Source organism: Nannospalax galili, unplaced genomic scaffold (assembly GCF_000622305.1).
Source record: "Nannospalax galili isolate Female #2095 unplaced genomic scaffold, S.galili_v1.0 scaffold568, whole genome shotgun sequence".
NCBI classification, from domain to species: domain Eukaryota; kingdom Metazoa; phylum Chordata; class Mammalia; order Rodentia; family Spalacidae; genus Nannospalax; species Nannospalax galili.
In genome coordinates, this window is record NW_008359441.1 from 2,363,582 (window position 1) to 2,378,379 (window position 14,798).

Genomic DNA, 14,798 nt, shown 5'->3' on the forward strand with positions numbered 1-14,798 from the left:
TGCTGAAGTCCTCAGATACTAAGTCCCATATATAAAATGACATAACCTTTTGTATACATTAAGTCATATCTAAAATGTAATGCATGCCGGGCGTGGTGGCGCACACCTTTAATCCCAGGCAGAGGCAGGCGGATCTCTGTGAGTTCAAGGCCAGTCTGGTCTACATAGTGAGTTCCAGGACAGCTGGGGCTACAGGGAGACCCTGTCTCAAAAAGACCGGAAAAAAAAAAAAAAAAAAAAGTAATGCTTGATTTCTATAAACACCATGTAAATAGACATTTAGGTACTAATGACAAAAATACATATGTTAACATTCTATAGAGATGCATTTTTTTTTTGCTGAATATTTTCTGCGGATACATGACTGAGTCCGTGGAATAAAATCCACTGATACTGGGGGCCATTTGAGGCTGGAGAGATGGCTCAGTGCTTAAGAGCACTGGTTGCTCTTGCAGAGGACCTGGATTTGGTTCCCAGCACTCATGTGACAGATAACACACATCCTTAATTGGCTCTGAGGCATGCATGTACATTAAGGCAAAACACTAATACACATTAAATACTTTTTTTTTTTCTTTGAGAGACAGGGTCTCCCTGTAGTTCCAGCTGGCCTGGAACTCACTGTGTAGACCAGGCTGACCTGGAGCTCACAGATCCACCTGCCTCTGCCTCCTGAGTGCTGAGATTATATGCGTGAGTTTCCTTGCCAGCAGAACTTACTAATTTTAAAGAATTTTCCCTCAAGCATTTTCTTTTGCAAAATGTCATGTTTATAGAAATGTTGTCAGAATAGTATTAGGGTAAACACCTGCATACTTAAAATTCTTATTCAGATTCACCATTATTCAATATTTTGTCTTTTATTTATCTCTGTGGGGGGGTACTATATATGCAGATGCCTGTGTGACTTCACAAGTGTGAAGGTCAGAAGATAGCTTGTGGGAGTTGGTTCTCTCGTTCCAACATGGAGGTGGGGACTCAGGGATGGAACTCAGGTTGTCAGGCTTGGCAGCAAGCACCTCTGCCCTTTGATCATCTCGTCAGCACTGCTGTTAACTATGCATATTTGTATTTTGTTTTGTTGTGTCTGAACCATTTGAGATTTGCTCATACATGTTATAATACTTCTTTAGTTGTTCTTTCCTGAGACGGGATCCTCCTATATATTTTGCATTTGCCCAGAACTCACAGTGTGGTCCAGGCTGGCTTCAAACATGCAGTCCTCCTGCCTCAGCCTCCTGGCTATTGGTATTACAAGTATAAACCATGACACATGGATGTAACACTTTATTTTTGAATACCTATCCCATGTCTCTTAAAAATACATTCTTAGGCCTGGCAAAAGGCTCTGTGACCTGAGTTTAATCCATTGGAGCTCATATAAAGGTGGAAGGAGGGAACCAACTACACACACACACTCTGGCACAGACACACACACACATATCACATATGCATACAATAGTAAGAAATTTAAACATTTTTAAAGATTCAAAATAGGTCAGGTGTGGTGACGCACCACAGAAGTCCCAGCACTTGGGAGGCAGAAGCAGGTGAATCTGTGAGTTCAAGGCCAGATGGGGCTACAGAGAGACCCTGAAAAAAAAGAAAGAAGGAAAAAAATGCCCTTATTTAAAAAGGTGCACACAAGCTGGGTGTGGAGGTGCACACCTTTAATCCTAGCACGCAGGAAGCAGAGGCAGGTGGATCTCTGTAAGTTTAAGGCCAGCCTGGTTTGAGGCTGAGTTTGAAGGCATTCTTTTACAACATTTCTCATATCAATAAATTTAAACTTAGAGCAGATTCTTGTCTATGACTTAAAATTTTCAATCTGTTGCACACCATAACTTTTGTAAAACATAATAAAAAGGAATTACTAGGAAATAAATTGAGGGACTTGAGAGATGGCTCAGCAGTTAAAGAGCACTGACTGCTTTTGCAGAGGACCTGGGTTTCGTTCCCAGTACCCACATGGCAGTTGATAGCCATTCTTAACTCCAGTTTCAGGGGATCCTATGCCTGCTTCTGACATCCTCAGGCATTTCATGACATGGGTGCACTTACATACATTCAGGCAATATACTCATATACATAAAAAGGAAAAGTAATAAATAAAATCTTTATTTTTTAAAAAAAGTAAATTGCGAGTCTATATAAAATACAAGCTCAATTTTTAAATATTCAACAGACATGAAATTACGTTTCAGCAGATGTATTCAAAATGAAGTAAAGACAAGAAAAGAGAAAAAGTATAGGCTGTTGGTTGAAAATGTGAGTATACCTGACAGAAAGAGGGGCCACTGTTAGGCCTTTTATTTTGTAATTGAAACAAAACCAGAAACCAGGAGTGAATATCAGTTCTCAATATTAAGTATCAGACACACACTTTGAATAATACTGCTTAGCATTTAACATTTTTTCCCAATGAGAGTTTCTTAATTTACCTAGTGCAGGTTGCATGGGTAACAGCAGCACTTGAGTCAATGTGCATAGACGTTTTTTCTGTGTTGTTTTTCTTTTTTCTTTTTTGTTTTGTTTTTTGAGCTGGCCTGGAACTTAACTATGTAGACCAGGCTGGCCTTGACCTCATAGAGATCCTCTTGTCTCTGCCTCCCAAGCACTGGGATTCAAGGTGTGCACTACCAAGCTTGACTCTTTACTTTCTTTTATAAATTTTTTCGGTGCTGAGGACTGAACCCAGGGCCTTGTGCTTGCTAACCAGGCACTGTACCATTGAGCTAAGTTCCCAGCTTTAGGTTTTCTTTAAAAATAAACCAAACCAACAGACAAAATGTAAACTATTAATAGACCCAGTGCTGGAGTTATAGTTCAGTGGTAGAATGCTTGCCTCCTTCTTATGGCCCTGAGTTAATGCCCACTCCCAGTAGAAACAAATAAACACAACCCCCCATCTCCTCAGGGCTGGAGAGATGGCTTAATGGTTAAGAGTACTTGCTGCTTTTGCAGAGGACTCTGGTTCCCTTCTCAGCACCCACATGGCCACCTGGTGGCCACAGTAACCCCACTGGTAACCCCAGTTCCAGGGAATCCAGCATTTTCTGATCTCTATAGGCTCCTGCATTAGCTCATGCAGGTTCACACATATACACATAAAAATACAGTACATTAAAAAGCTGGGCATGGTGGTGCACGCCTTTAGTCCCAGCACTTGGGAGGCAGAGGCAGGTGGATCTTTTGTGAGTTCGAGGCCAGCCTGGTCTACATAGTGAGTTCCAGGACAGCTGGGGCTACAGGGAGACCCTATCTCAAAAAGACAAAAAAAAAAAAAAAAAAAAAAAAAAAAAAACCATTAAAAACTGCCTCATCATAGACCCATTGCATAGAGAGATTTTTATGAATGAGGAAGTATAAATGTATGTGTTTATTTTTTGTTCTTCAGGGTCTGTGTATCTTACTCAAGCCTAAAATTTGTAATTGTGGTTCCTCTACTTTCTGTGTGCTCAGATTGTAGACAGGTCCCACCCTGCGTGGCATGAAAGCATAAATTTCAGAGCAGTTTGATAAAGTTCAGGGTTTTACTTTTTTACCTTCTAAAATGAAGCCAGCGATTTTTTTTTTTTTTTTTTTTTTTTTTTTTTTAAGACAGCGTCTCCCTGTAGTCACAGCTGGCCTGGATTCACTATGGACACCAGGCTGGCCTTGAACTCACAGATATCCACCTGCCTCGGTCTTCCGAATGCTGGGATTAAAGGTGTGTGTCACCATGCCCTGCAAAGCCAGCGATTTTTGTAGTTATTTTTATTTTTTGTGGTGCTAGAGATTGAACTGAGGGCCTCATGCATGCTAGGCAGGTACTTCATCACTGAGCTGTGCTCCCAGCCCATGGTTTTCATAGACAGTCTTCAGTGATTCTGTCAGCAGCCATTCCCAGTAGGCTATCCCATCAAGTTACAATGAAACAAGTCATGTTTTAATGGGAAGAAAGAATTCTGCATACATGAATTTCCTATGTGTAGATATTCATTTGATAATAGATACAGTTCAAGGAGATGTTCCTGAGTTGGTGGAATGCCTGGTTAGCGTGTGTGACCTATAAGGCTCATTTTCTAGCACCACGTTAAGAAAGAAAAACTGGTGTGATGGCATACTCCTGTAATCCCAGAATTTGAGAGTTAGAGGCAGGAAGAACAGGAGTTCAAAGTCATTCCTTGTTTATAGCAAATTTGAGGTCAGCCTGGACTACATGAGACCCTTTTCCAAAACAAAACAGAGAATTCAGAACACCCTGTGAAACATGTTAGTATGCAAAAACTCGATTCTTCCAGACTAATTTTTTTTTAATTAAGTTTTTTGAAGTTTTGTGTATTTCATACATAAAATCATCTTTATACCCCTTTTCCCCTTTGGTACCCTCTTATAGCCCCAGTGGAGTTCATACCTTCTGTCTTTTGTGTTAAGGTCTGTCGTGTAAAGTTAGTGTCCCCAGATGTTCCTCAGGGCAAGTTCATCCACTGGGATCTAGTCAGCCTATCTAGAGTCTCTCCCTTGAAGAAGATCAGCTCTTCCTCACCCAGCAGTAATCAGCTGCCAATAATTCTTTGACTAAGATTGGAGCCTGCTGTTCATTTCCACAGTTCTGTTCTGGGTTTTTGTCTGCTTAAGTTTGCATGGGTCTTATGCATGCTGACACCATTTCTATAGCTTTGTATGAGAAGGATCCCAGGTGCCTGTAGGACTATTTCCGTATGGTTCTGTATGTCCTCTCTGGCTCTTACAATCTTTCCACCCCCTCTTCCACAATGGTCCCTGAGCCCTGGGTGGGTGGATTTTAATATAGGAGTCCTGTCCAAGGACTCACACTCTGCAGACTCTTATTCTCTTTATTCTCTGCATTTTGGCCATTTGTGACCTTTTGTGTTCCTGGCCCTCTGTTGCATGAGGGAGCTTCATTGATGAGAATTGAAAGATGCTTTAGTGTTCTCTTCATCTCTTGGTCTATGCTCTGTGAGCCTTAGTTGCAGAGGTTGGATTCTTGATGTGCCATTTAGACTTGGGCAAATCACAGACCATCTCTGTGTATGACCACTTGTGGAACTGTAATTATCTCTGTCTCTTGAAAAAAGTTTCTTTGTTCAGTGGTGACTGGGATATTTGTCTGTAAATTTAAGGATCCATGCACATAGTAATAAATTACATTTGTCTAGAGATGTGACAGCCTTAGAGTTTTCTCTAAGATCTGTGACCTCTCCAGCTATGTGTATTTGGCTAGGTTTACAGAACAACACGTGAGTTCCCTTCCGTTGAGTGGGCTTTTAAGTTAAATAAGGTAGCTGTTGATTACCCCAAGATAAAAGTGCCACAGTTGCACCAATGTCATTTGCTGTGCTGGTGATTGATGTGGTTTTTAGGCTAATTTTCATTTTTACTCTTATAATTTACTTACTGTTGCAAAGCATGTTAAATCTCTTTCATGGTAGTATTGCAATTATTTAAGATATCAAAGATATTAGACGAAGTTTTCTTTTTTTTTTTTTTTTTTTTTTTTTTTTTTTTTTTGGTCTTTTTGAGACAGGGTCTCCCTGTAGCCCCAGCTGTCCTGGAACTCAGTATATAGACCAGGCTGGCCTCTGCCTCCCGAGTGCTGGGATTAAATGGGATTAAAGGCGTGCGCCACCACGGCCGGCTTGCTTTTTGTACTTTTAGAAACTTTAAGTTGCTAGGCTTGATAGCACAGGCCAATAATCCCAGCTACTAGAGAGCTGAGGCAGGAGGATTGCAAGTTTTAACCCTGCCAGTGCTACAGAGTAAGATCCTGTCTCAGAGGAAGAAGTACAGGGGCTGGGGAGAGGACTCATTAAATGCATGAGGACCTGAGGTTAAGCGAGGCATGACAGGGCACAGCAGGGCGTGGAGGGATAACTATTGGAAATCTTGTCTCAAAAAATAAGAGTGATGGAAGAAGACACCCAGTATCAACCTCTGTTCTGCACACATGTATGTTTACCTATACACATGTGGACATACCTTCATGAACACAAACATATACTACACACTCTTTATGAACATGTATATACACTACACACTCAAAGTACAAAATTAGGGCTAGGAATATTTCCTTGGCATGTGTAAGTCCTAAATTTAGTCCCTAATCCTTCCAGGTCAGAGAAGTGGGGAAAATACTAAATTTATTCTGTAGTCCATCATTCTCAACAAAAATTTTCCCTTTCATAACCATTGTAACTCAGAATGTAATATAACATGTGCATATTGATGATCAGCTTCCAACTTAATATATCTAGAAAGAATAATTTAAAAATTGACAGACTAGCCCTGTATAATTCAGTTTTACTATTGTAATGATATGCTATTTAAAATTTTTATTTTCTGTTTCCTTTGGTAACAGAGGCTTATGTGTGTGTGTGTGCTCAGTAAGTGCTTTACACTGCCCCGCATCTCCAGCCCAGCGCTACTCAGAACAAGCTCCTGCCCTGAGGTGTTTTCCTGTCTTAGAGCTGCATTGTTAGAACATACTCTTCCAGACTCTTCAGCTCAAAACTCCATCTCTTGGCAGTATAATCCTAGTTCTGTTTTACAGAATACTTTGTTATCACCCTTCTGTTTAAATCACAGATACATTAAAAGAAATTTTATGGTAGATTATCTGGCATTCTGTAGGTTACAGTGAGGAAATAATTATCTAACTTTCTCATAGTTATTTTCAAATGTTCCATCTACTCAGTTTTTGTTTTTATTTGCTCGTATTATACATGGGTTTTGTTTTGTTTTTGTTTTTTTTGGTCTTTTTGAGACATGGTCTCCCTGTAGACCTAGCTGTCCTGGAACTCACTATGTAGACCAGGCTGGCCTTGAACTCACAGAGATCCACCTGCCTCTGCCTTCCAAGTGCTGGGATTAAAGGCGTGTGCCACCACGCCCGACTTATACATGTTTTTTAAAAAAAATATTTTAATTATTTTTATTTTATGTGTATTCATGTATTGCCTGCATGTAGGTAAGTGCACCCATGTCGTTCAATGCCCACAGAAGTCAGAAGAGGCTATTGGATCCCTTGGAACTGGAGTTATGGACAGTTGTTAGCTGCTATGTGGGTGCTGGGATTCAAACCAGGGTCTTCTGCAAGAACAGCCAGCCATTGTTCTTAACCACTGAGCCATCTATCCAGCCCCTATACACGGTTTTTAATACTTCATATGTGTGTTGTAATTTTTTTTTTTTTTTTTTTTGGTTTTTTTGAGACAGGGTCTCCCTATAGCCCCCGCTGACCTGGAACTTGCTATGTAAACCAGGTTGGCCTTGAACTCACAGAGATCCGCCCGCCTCTGCCTCCCAAGTGCTGGGATCAAAGGCATGCCGCCACCATGCCTAGCTTCAAACTAAATTTTAAAAAGCACACTTGATTTACAAAATGATTATAAAAATAGTAAATTGTAAAGATAAATGCTTATTTTACTACATTTTAGTTTTTTTATTGACAGAAAATCCATAAAATAATAATGCAAATTATATTGCAGTCTTAGTATAGATGATTGATAGAGTTTTGGGTTTTTTGTTGTTGCTGGTGTTTTGGGGTTTTGTTTTTGTTTTTTGAGACAGTGTCTTCTGTAGCCACAACTGGTTTGGAACTTACTATGTAGACCAGGCTGATCTCAGATCTCAGAGAGATACACCTGCTTCTGTCTCCAGAGTACTGGGATTAAAGGGGTGTGCCACCACAACCCATTTTTTTCTTTTTGTTTTCTTAAAAAATATTTTACTTATTTTTATTTTATGTGTGTAAGTGTATTGCCTACCTGTGCATAAGTCTTACAGTGCCCACAGAGGTCAGAAGAGGGCATTGAATCCCCTGGAATTGGAGTTACAGACAGTTGTTAGCCAACATGTGGATGCTGGAAATTGAACCCAGGTCCTCTGTAAGAGCAGCCAGTGTTCTTAACCACTGAGCCATCTCTCCAGCCTATTGTTTTTGTTTTAATTACACTTACTCTGTGTGTGTTCATGTAGGAGTGACACAACATGGAGATGAAGGTCAAAGAACAGCTGATGGGAGTTGGTTTTCTTCCTCAACCTGTGGGTTCTGGGGCTTGAACTCAGTGCCTTTACCCACTATGTCGTCCGTGCAGCCCTTGATATAGCTTTTATCACGTGTGATTCTCCTTGAAAATGTGACAAGAAACATAATTGACTTGTTCTTTCTAATGCTATGATTCCTTTTGGGGGTTGGTTATTCTGAGACAGGGTCTCCCTCTAGGCCCAGCTGGCCTGGAACTCACTAAGTAGACCAGGCTGGCCTCGATGTTACAGATTAAAGGCATGTACCTCCATACCTGCTTCAATGCAGTGATTCTAATGGTTATATTGTAGATTGGGATGGTTACATTGTGAATGTTGTGGTTTTTAAAAAATTTTTATTTATTATTTTTATTTTATGTGTGTGTGTGTATTGCCTGCATGTAGATAAGTGCACCCATGTCATGCAATGCCTGTGGAGGTCAGAAGAGGCTGTCGGATCCCCTGGGACTGGAGTTACGCACAGTTGTTAGCTGCCGTATGGGTGCTGGGATTCAAATTTGGGTCTTCTGTAAGAACAACCAGTGTTCTTAACCGCTGAGGCATCTCTCCAGCCCCTGAATATTGTGATTTTTTAAAAGTTGCTAAACGGGTTTTTATATGATCACAATCGCTGTATATCTTGCCTGCAGGTTTTTTTTGTGTATTTAAAATTTTTTCCATTTTCTCCAATACCAGTTTTGCAGGCACTACCACCCTCTTTTTTTTTGAGGCAGGGTTTCACAGTACTGGCTGGCCTGGAACTTGGTGTGTAGACCTGACTGGTCTCGAACTCAGATCCACCTGCCTCTGCCTCCTGAGTGCTGGAATTAAAGTCATGTGTCATCATGCCCAGCCTTTTGAGTTTTTCTATGCTCAAGATTCAATTCAAGATTAAATACTACATTTAAGTCTTTTTTTAAAAAATATTTTATTTTATGTGTATGAGTGTATTGCCTGCATGTGTGGAAGTGCACCCATGTGTGCCGTGCCCATGGAGGTCAGAAAAAGGCGTCAGATCCCCTAGAACGGGAGTTACGGACAGTTATTAGGAATCCAGACCATTTGCATTGGAGAATGCACCTCAATTTGGATTATTGCTTTGCTTTTCGTTGTAGTTTCAGATTAATCATGTTAGACAAAAATACCACACCGACAAATGCTAACTGTCCCTTGGAGATCCAGCATTGGTGCCAAGTTAAACAACATGCAACATCTGTCAGAATCCTCCGTTGTAAGGCACTTTCCTTTGGTCATTTTTGGGATCCATCAAATAATTACTGATGTGAATTAGTCATCTATTTTGCCCCCAGAAATCAAGTCGGAGTTATCCAATAGGGCATGGTGAACATTGACAGTAAACTGTCAATGATTTAGAAATCTATAGAAATAATTTAGAAATGCTGGGCCTGGCGGCTCACGCCTGTAGTCCCACCCAGAGGCAGCCAGGTGGATCTCTGTGCACTGTAGACCAGTCTGGTCTACATGATGAGTTCCAGGCCAGCTGTGGCTACAGGTAGACCCTTGTCTCAGAAACCACCACCACCACCACCAACAAAAAAACGTAGAAACAAAGCCATGTTTTCCAGACACGTCAGAGCAGCTACATATATGACCACCCTGGGGTTATGATATCATACATAAGCCCTGTGCAAGGTCTAGCCTGACAGTCCCAACATGGAGTGGGGAGGTGGTCGGGAAGGACGCAGCCCCTAGTCCTATATCCAGGCACCTACTGGCAGCATCCTGTGGACTCAGTGGGTTCATAGTATGTGAAATTGGGAAGGAGTGGTGCTGGGGGCGGCGGGGTGGATGAGCCACACACATGCAGGTAAGAAATTCTGAAAACAATAGTGTAGAAAGTACTTTAACTTACAGGTGTAAAAAAATGTTTAGAAGCACTGGCAGGTGGAAGTCTGAGTTTGAGGCTGCTCCAGTTACATAGTGAGTTCATGGCCAGCCAGGGTGATGTGCTGCAACTGTCTCAAAAAGAAAAATAAAAGTTTATTCTGCCAGGCGTGGTGGCGCACTCCTTTAATCCCAGCACTCGGGAGGCAGAGGCAGGCGGATCTCTGTGAGTTCAAGGCTGGCCTGGTCTACATAGTGAGTTCCAGGCCAGCTGGTGCTACAGGGAGACCCTGTGTCAAAAAGACCAAAAAAAAAAAAAAAGTTTATTTTAAACTGTTGGCTTGGATTATTTCCCATGTCATGTGTAACATCTAAAGGAAAATTTATTAAGTATGCCAGTAGTCTGCATAGAGTGCAAAACCAGGTGAATAACTTGCTCTGTGAGAAATAATTAAATTTGTAATCAAATTAAACTATGAATTTGTAAATATTTATGTGACGAATTTCTATTTTTTTCCTCTTTTTTTTTTCATCTGAGATGCAGTGTCATGTAGCCCATGCTGGCTGTGAACTCACCATGTTTCTGAGGCTGGCCTTGAACTCCTGATTCTCTTGCCTTTTGTTTTCCAAGTGTTGGTGTTACAGACATGGGCGACCATTCCCCTACTTTTATTTTAATATTTAAATTAGAATCAGTGGTAATTTTAAATACTTTGGATTTCAGGGAGTCTGCTGTTTGTACCGTTTGTCAGAAGAGGGCAGCACCATGTCCTATTGAAAAGAAAGCAGAATAAAAGTATAAAATTACATACTCACACATGCATTTTATTTGTACTTCAAAGTAATACATAAAATTTTTACATTATAGAAATTTATAACAGAATAAGTGAATGTTCTCTTTAATTCCTTCCCCATAAAGTCTTCCCCTATAAAAGCCAGGTATGATAGTATGCACTTGTCATCCCAGCATTTGGGAGGAGGAAGCAGGAGAATCAGGAGGTCAAGGCCAGGTTAGATCCTGTCTCAAAAGTGGGGGGGAGAGGGCTAGAGAGATGGCTCAGTGGTTGAGAGCACTGACTGCTTTTGTAGAGGACCTGGGTTCGATTTCCGCCACCCACATGGTGGCTACGAACCATCCTTAACTCCAGTTTCAGGGTGCCGCTTCCCCGGGCTCTGTCCAGCAGAGCCCAGTAAAAACGACCACCACCAACAGCCGGTTCAAACTTCTTCTCTCTTTTTTTTATTGCCCGGTTCCATCCCCTTTTATCTCCTTCTCCCTCCAATCACACCACATTCCGTAGGATACACGAGCCAGATCGCTAGACGGGATTGGTCGGGACACTCTGTCCCCGAGCCCTTGTGCCAGCAGCCACGCTTTCCTTCACTGCTGCGCATGCGCCATTAACTCATCATGGGGCTTGGCAGGGTGCCCGGGCGCCATCTTGGGCACTCCCGCATGGGCCCGCTCTCCACATCAGGGGACTCCGAAGCCCTCTTCTGATCTCCGTGGCATTGCACAACATGGGTGCAGTCACATACATGCAGGCAATACACTCATACACATAAAATAAAAATAGTAAAATACTTTTTTAAAAAGTGGGGGGAGAAGAAAAATGTCAATGCATAAAATACACATTTTAAAAGTATTTTATTATGTTTATGTGTATGAGTGTATTGCCTGCATGTATGTAAATGCACCCGTGTCGTGCAATCCCTGAGGCGTTCAGAAGAGTCATCGAATCCCCTAGAACTGAAGTTATGGATGGTTGTTAACCACCACGTGGGTCCTGGGAACTGAACTCCTCTGTAGGAGCAATCAGTGCTCTTACCCACTAAGCCATCTCTCTGGTCCCAGTTTTTTTTTTTTTGGTCTTTTTATGACAGGTCCTCCCTGTAGTCCCAGCTGGCCTGGAACTCACTATGTAGACCAGGCTGGTCTTGAATTCACAGAGATTCACCTGCCTCTGCCTCCAGGGTGCTGGGATTAAAGGTGTGCTCCACCACACCTGGCCCCACTACTTTTTTTTTTTTTAAACTTAATAGTTGCCTTGTTGGCAAGACTTTTAAAACTTATTTAGGAACTTTCTTGAGGAAACTTGAGAGATCTGGAACTTTAATTGATAATCCAGACACAAATTTTTTTATGGATTTGAGCATGTCTTCTAATCTCCTGGTGTCATTGTTTCGCTTTTTCCTTTTATCTTCATATTGCCTTAAAGGCACCACTCCGTCTGTGAGAAATGTAAGGGGGCTAGTGATGCTGTATGTTGGAGGTGCTAGTACAGGCCTAGTTTTGTAGGTTCTAACTGTTTTAATTGGTATATTTTGGATTTGTGATGTTTTGTTTATTTTTCCCTCACTTGAAAAGTACATAATATTTTTTAACCTTGAGAAGTGGAGGAAAATCTATCTTACCCTTCTTTATCACATGACCAGCTGACCCAACTAGCTCAGACTTTCCTAAATGATTGACCTTTTGGAAAAGTCCAGTCATGGAAATTTTCTGTGCAAATAGACCTCAGGAAGCCCTGAGCAAGTGAAATGTAGTTAAAGTGGATTTTCTGCTGAGAACACATGAATTAATTACTGCTAATAATAGACCTTTTCCTGCAGGATTCCCTGTTGTGTATGAAATGATTATAATTTTAAGTGTTTTCTTACTTTAATAGCCAAATCTTTTATGGCTTCTTAAATGTGAAGTTACTTTCTGGCACTTGGGAGGCTACTCCCAAATACAGGGCCAGCTTGGACCATATAGTGAGACCCTGTCTGAAAAAACAAAACAGCAGAAAGAGTAGACATGACATCTAAGGATGCTATCGATGAAGAGTGTATCTGCTATAACTACTTTGTGTTAATTTCAAATTTCTCAAGAAATACAGCAGTTTACGTGATGGTTTCCTGGCGAATGTGTATAAGACTGTAACACAAGGAATTGAGAAGGGTATTCCTGTGGCTGGTGCTCACTCTGCCTCCTGTGTGGCACCTGTGGTGTGTCATGTGTCGTCATGACTTGCTCTCATAGTTGGCGGTCTTGCTGGATTGTCAGCTTTCCAAGGGCAGAGGCTATGTATGTCCACAATTCTGGGATGCTTTTCATAAAATGTGTCCCTAAGCATGTACAGAAGTCTTGTTCGACCTCTAGTAAACCAGGAAGGCAGCAGCACCACAGCGAGGCTGTGTGTTGCTGCTTTTCTTCCCACTGTTCTTTGTAACAGCATTCTAAAATTTGACAGTGGTGCTTTGATGTGGATCTTTTAAAGTTTGTGGCTCCTTGTAGAAACCCACCGTTTACTGCTAGATTCTCTTGTGTTGTTGACAACTCCCCCTATTTTCCCCTTTTCTAAAAGGTGTGTTAGTTGAATTGGTATAATGTTCAGAAGAGGGTATATTCTTGGGCAACAAGCTCTGCCTCAGTAGTAGAAGTCAGATACACATCTATTTCTTACTATTGCAACGTGCATGATGGGTTGGGCAGCACCCCGTTTCATAACTCAGCCCTCTGGCATATGTAGCCTTTAAGGGTGCTGTGGCAAGGGCAAAGAAAATGGATTTTCATTGTAGTTTCTCCATTTCAGGATGGAGCTTTAATCCTCAGTCCTGTCCATTGTGAGACTGGAATTCTGTAGTTTTCATTTTCTTCAAAGTGTAGTAGATCCGTCTGGATTGGAAATGGTGGGGACACATCCTATATTTTGAGGAAGGGAGGGATCTGAGGCCTGGTTGCTGCTAATGCAGACTTCTCAGCTGGTTGCAGCCTAATCCTCTCTTCCACCTTCAAATGTTCCTGGAAGTTAAATTTAATGAGCCTTTCTAGGGTTCTGTAATGCAAATTGGTTTGTTTCCCATTGTCCGGTCCACAGGCTCAAGTTTAGGAGATCAGAAAAAACCAAAACCAAATATTTGCTGCTTTTTTTTTTTTTTTGAGTCCGGCCCTCATGTAGGCAAGGATGGGTTTGAACTGCTCCTCCTGTCTCAACCTTTCAAGGGCTTAGATTGCCAGCACCTGTCAACATGGCTAAGTTGCTACTTTCTGGAAATTTTATTAATATTATGGGTACCTCTTCTCACTAATGCTGTGTAGTTTTAATTTAACTTATTTACCACTCGTGGTAGGAGTTTGGTAGGAAGTGGAGAATAAACGTGCATGTGCTCTTCATTCCTGTTGACTCTGCTCTGGGTTCTAGTCAGGACAAAGACATGCATGTGCTCTTCATGTTGACTCCACTCTAGGTCAGGACAAAGAAACTTCTTTTTAACATTTAGTTTATGTGTCTGACTGTTTGTCTTCATGTGCATGCAGGTGCCCATGGAGGCTAGATGATTGTGTGCTGCCATGTGGATACTAGGACCTGAACCCTAGTTCCTCTGCATGTGCAGCGAATCTCTTAACTTCTGAGCCATCTCTCTAGCTCCCTGGACAAGGAAACTTAAAGGATCTATTTTGGATCCAGTATTTTGAGACTTTGCATTAAGCCTGAGATTTGGATGTGGGTTTGTTTGGGTTATCTATATAGCAATTAAGAAATCACCCTAAAATATAATGACTTAAACAAGACAACTGTTTTGTTATAATTTCTCATAGTTCTGGGTGCAGCTGGGTACAGGTTGGTGGTTGTTGTTGGTCAGATTCTCTTGTAGTTGTAATCAGACAGTGGCTAAAACCATCTTAAAGGTTCCTCACTCCCAGGTCTGATGCTTAAGAACTCAGAAAGCTCAGGGCTGGGATGGATTCCTCAGGCATCTGTGTCTGTGTAGTCTTTCCATATAACCTCTGCAGCAGAGTGGCTTAAGCCAGCGTGGTGGTGCATGTCTTTGATCCCAGCACTTGGGAGGCAGAGACAGGCGGATTGGATCTCTGTGAGTTCCAGGCCAGCTGGGGCTTCAGGGAGAACCTGCCTCAAAAAGACAAAAAAAAAAAAAAA

At 41.6% G+C, this 14,798-nt stretch overlaps 1 protein-coding gene across 1 annotated transcript in view; it reads left to right on the top strand.

The window, feature by feature from the left end:
* Positions 1-14,798, top strand: part of Cfdp1 (craniofacial development protein 1) — a 142,237-nt gene that overhangs the window by 15,143 nt on the left and 112,296 nt on the right. The gene's annotated exons all lie outside the window — the stretch shown is intronic.